The sequence below is a fragment of the Penaeus monodon genome, chromosome 10 (genome assembly GCF_015228065.2).
Source record: "Penaeus monodon isolate SGIC_2016 chromosome 10, NSTDA_Pmon_1, whole genome shotgun sequence".
Lineage (NCBI taxonomy): Eukaryota > Metazoa > Arthropoda > Malacostraca > Decapoda > Penaeidae > Penaeus > Penaeus monodon.
Window position 1 is genome coordinate 5,411,522 of NC_051395.1, and position 5,000 is coordinate 5,416,521.

The window sequence follows — 5,000 nt, forward strand, 5'->3', positions numbered from 1 at the left end:
TTTATTTTTTTTAAAGGTTTGTAATACTTTGTTAGGGATTAGGGCGATATATTACTAAACAGTAATATATCGCATAGGTAGTATTTTCTCGTGTCTCGTTTCTTGTGTTTTGTGTGTTTTGTGCTTTGTTTTGGTGAAGGAAATAAATAAAATATTGTGATCATGATTTATGTATTTTACCAAATCTGTGACAATCAATATTAATTAATAATTGAAGAAGACTTTAATACATTTATTATAAAAAAGGCAATACAAAATGCAATAATGAAAGTACCTTATCAATAATGAATGATAAATACATCAATGGAAGACCTCATAAAATTAATTAACATTTAATGATATTATGCTAACCTAATTAATGACCATTTAATATGGAATGAACAGTGAATGAACAAGAAGAAACTAGATAATCACAATTAGTACTTTTAACGCAAGGATTGTTGTTACGTGGTATTTAGCCATTCATATCAGGCCATTTGACTTATCGTCTATAATTCTGGCTACCGCATTGGGAGAATTAGAGTTCAGCGGAGCTGCTCTTCCCCTGAATTCTCTTAGTGACATACCAGCCGTAACAAGTGGGGGCCTGTCCGGGAAATGTGCGAAATGTCAATTAGCATTTTGTTAATAATTTGTTTTGCCATTTGTAACATGTGATTCCCTTGGTGTTGCACTTTTAATGTGTATTTTCTTAGCCGTTGTAACGCATGTTCCCGTGGTATTGTTTTTTTTTATTGCAATTGACGCACGTCTCGTGCATTTTGGTCATTAAGACACCGGGTCACTTAATTGTGCAGTCGGTGCATTTCGGTGATCTTTGGTTTTATAAACAATAGTCTTTGTTTAGATTGTAACTTTACTTTTGTTGTTTGCTTGGTGACCATTTATGGTATTTTGCTATTCTTGTGTTTACTTTTTGTACTTTTCTTTGTGATTTGAAACAGGTTTTGCAATTGATCACGCGTTAGTACATCCTATCTAGTTAGCTAGCTTATTTTCGCCTGTTTTTCTTCTTGGTGATTCATTATGTTCAGTGTTGAAAGTTTCGTTGATAATCCATCAGCCGAAGCGCTATCCGGTCTCACTAAAGCCCAGTGGAGTGAGTTAGCCGCTCACTATTGCATCCCTATTCGGTCATCCTTGCGGAAGGATGAAATTCGTACATTAGTGACTGACTATTTGTTAGAACACAATGTACTGAGTGCGGATGATTTAGAGCTCTTGTGTCCTCGTGATGTCACGATGGCCCGCAGTATGACCTGGAGAGCCGTAAATTAGACTTGGAGATGTTTAAGGCAGAGAATGAGCGGATGCGTCTCATGCAGAGACCCAATCAGGAACGTTATCCTCATTTTCGTGTAAGGATGCAATCAAATTTGTTCCTAAATTCAATGAAAACCGAACCAGAGTATTTTTTTATTCTTTTTGAACGTGTTGCTGCCTTGCATGGTTGGCCCGAAGATAAGTGGGTATTACTTGTACATAGCGCATTTGTTGGCAGAGCACAAGAGGTTTTCTCAGCTCTGGATTTGGTACAATCACAGAATTATTATGTGGTAAAAGAGACTGTGTTAAATGTTTATAAAAAGGTACCAGAGGCTTATAGACAAGATTTTCGTAATTGCCGTAAAGATGGTAAACAACTTTTGTTGAATTTATCCCCCAAAAAAGCAACTATTGTAAAAAGTGGGTCGAGAGTGAACTTGATGCACTCGAGTACGATAAATTTTTAAAGAACTGTTTATCTCGAAGATATAAAGAAGTGCATGCCTGTAAGGTTCGCTCTCACATTGACGAGCGTGGTCTGCGCACATTAGCCGAGGTCGGTAGTGCCGCCGATCATTTCGCTCTCACTAATCCTAATTACTATTGCAGATCTAATGAACCTTCATTCCCGTCAAACCAGCATAATAGTAAGAGGATGGAGTATAGTACCAGGAGGACTGACCTGCCAGATACCCATAGGACTGTAAATGCAAAGTCAGAAACAGGTGGTGAGAGTAGGAATATTGCCTCTCGCGGTGAGAATCTTTCTTTTTGCCGTTATTGCAAGAAACATGGTCATGTCATGAATGACTGTTTTAAGTTGGCAAATAAGCGTTCTGACTATAGCAAACGCATTTTTCACGTAAATGCTAATAATAAGAAAGAGGTTGCATCTAAATACCATGGGGATAAGCTTGATCGGGGCCTTTCTCTCCTTTTCCATGACAGAATCTGCAATGTGACTCCTTCATTTAAACCCTTTTGTTCTACAGGATTTATTAGTGCTGATGAATCGTGCACGTCTTCTTCCCCAGTCACTATACTACGGGACTCGGCTGCAGATATATCATTGGTGCTCAAAGAGGCTGTTCCTAACCCTGATTGTTACACTGGAGAGATGGTAATTATCAATGGATTGATAGGGTCCAAGAGCATACCCATTTGTGAAGTTTACCTCAAATCTGATTTAATATCCGTTATGTAAGGTTAGGTGTTGTTGATAGGATACCAAGTGATGGCATTTCATTTCTTATGGTAATGATCTCGTTGGTGATAAGGTTGGCCTTGCCCTGTGGTTTCACTTTTCCCGCAAAAGAAAACAACACTGTAGATTTAGAGAGGGAGTATCCCGACCTCTTCCCTGCGTGTGCTGTCACCCGGAGTGCAAGTCGTAGAACCTCCCCTCCTTCGAAGCGCTTACAACCGTACTACATTGTCAGATGAGAGCCCTTGTGATGTAATTACTGAGGAATTTACTCTAGCTGATTTTTTCGATTCCTCTGCTAAAGTTTCAAGTAAATGTACATCTGATAATTCTGATATAGTGAATTTCAAAGGCACTCCAGTTACTAAAGAAACTAATTGAAGAACAAACTAAAGATCCCGATTTGAAAGTATTTTATGATAGGCTTACCGAAATAAGTGAACTTGAAAATTCCCATACGTGCTACTATCTCCAGTCAGGCGTTCTTATGCGAAAATATAAGCCCTATAATATATCTGCAGACGATACAAGTAAGACTGTACATCAGATTGTAATTCCCAAGTCCCTTCAGATTGATGTTTTGAACATTGCACATGACATTAGTGGTCATTTGGGAGTCGAGAAAACTTATTACAAGATTTCAGCTCATTTTTATTGGCCGAAAATGAAGAGAGATGTTAGTAGTTATTGCCAATCGTGCCATATCTGTCAAGTAAAGGGTAAACCAGGAGCTGGCATCAAACTATATCCCTTGCAACCTATCCCAGTGTTAAGAGAGCCCTTCAGTAAAGTGGTTATTGACTGTGTAGGCCCCCTTCCAAAGACTAAACGGGGTAACAAGTTCCTGTTAACTATAATTGATGTGGCCACCAGATATCCTGAAGCTTTTCCCCTCAGACGCATTACTACTAAGAATGTTGTGAAAGCCTTGATAAAGTTTTTCACCCAGGTGGGTCTGCCTACCGTAGTACAGTCAGATCAAGGGTCAAATTTTACGTCCAGACTGTATGACCAAGTCATGAAGTCCTTGGGTGTACAGCAGTGCAGATCCAGCGTATATCATCCTCAGAGTCAAGGGGTACTTGAAAGGTTTCACTATACTCTAAAGACAATGATTAAAGCCTTTTGTTTAGAGACTGGTTCTGAGTGGGACGAAGGAATAGATTTGCTTCTATTTTCGGTGAGGGACAGTGTTCAAGAGAGTTTAGGGTATTCACCATTTCAATTAATTTACGGCCATGAAGTGCGTGGACCACTGAAAGTCTTAAAGGAGTGTTGGTTAAATGAGGAGGAAGAAATTCCTATGGCTGCTTATGTGAATAAATTTAAACATAGATTACAAACGGCTATTTCAATAGCCCATAATCATTTGAGTAAAGCTCAGGCTAAAATGAAAGAACAGTTTGATAAAGTACATAATACTGAAGAAAGAAGCTGTAATAAGGGTGAGTTAGTTTTGGGCCTTGCTACCTCTTGCTAACCAGCCTCTTCAATCTCGATATGCGGTCCATCCGTATTTAAAACGAACTAGTGATGTTAATTATGTAATTGAAACCCCTAAGAGACGTAAGAAACAACGTCATGTACATGTGAACCTCCTGAAAAGTACTATGAACGGGGTGATTTGAAGGAAAATATGGAAAATGTAAGAGAGGTTCCATGGTTGTACCTTCTAACGTCAGTAGTGAACTAAAAGAAATCATTTATGGTAGAACCTAATCTCACCAACTCAGTTATCTTAGCTAAACTTGATGATAAACTTAAACATCTTTCTGCTGCCCAAGCAGCAAACATTGGTTCTCTTCTACAGGAGTATGGTAAACTATTCAGTGATGTACCTCGTCTTTGCCCATTGCTGGAACACGATGTTGAGACTAGGGATGCTCAACCAGTACGCCAAGCTCCCTATCGCCTCAATGCAGAGAAGAGGGCATTCCTACAGGCAGAGGGTTTAACGCCTGAAAGAACAGGGGATCATCATTCCCAGCCTTAGCCCCTGGGCATCACCCGTGGTGCTAGTTCCCAAGAGTAGCGGTACTTACCGTCTGTGTGTGGACTACAGGAAGGTGAATGCGGTAACTGTGGCGGACTCGTTTCCCCTCCCGAGGATGGATGACATCATTGATGATTTGGGGAAGGCACGCTACCTGACGAAACTGGATCTTCTCCAGGCTACTACCAAGTTCCGTTGACTGAGAGGGCGAGGCCGATTTCTGCGTTTGTCACTCCTACCGGCCTCTACGAGTTCAGGGTTCTTCCGTTCGGGATGAGGAACGCCCCAGCGACCTTTCAGCGACTCATGAATTACCTGACAGCGGACCTGGAAGGCGTTCGTTTTTTACCTCGATGACCTCGTAAACTGGAGCGACTCCTGGGAGGAACATTTGGTCCGCTTGCGGGCGCTCTTCTCGGCCCTGTCGGCCGCCAATCTCACGGTAAACCTACAGAAAAGTGAATTTGGACACGCCCATGTCACCTTCCTGGGTCACGTGATCGGTCAGGGCCAGGTCGCACCTGTAGCTGCAAAGGT

At 40.9% G+C, this 5,000-nt stretch overlaps 1 pseudogene; it reads left to right on the top strand.

The window, feature by feature from the left end:
* The first annotated feature begins 1,782 nt into the window (after positions 1 to 1,782).
* On the top strand, positions 1,783 to 4,463 carry LOC119577495 (annotated as a pseudogene).
* Positions 4,464 to 5,000: the final 537 nt, after the last annotated feature.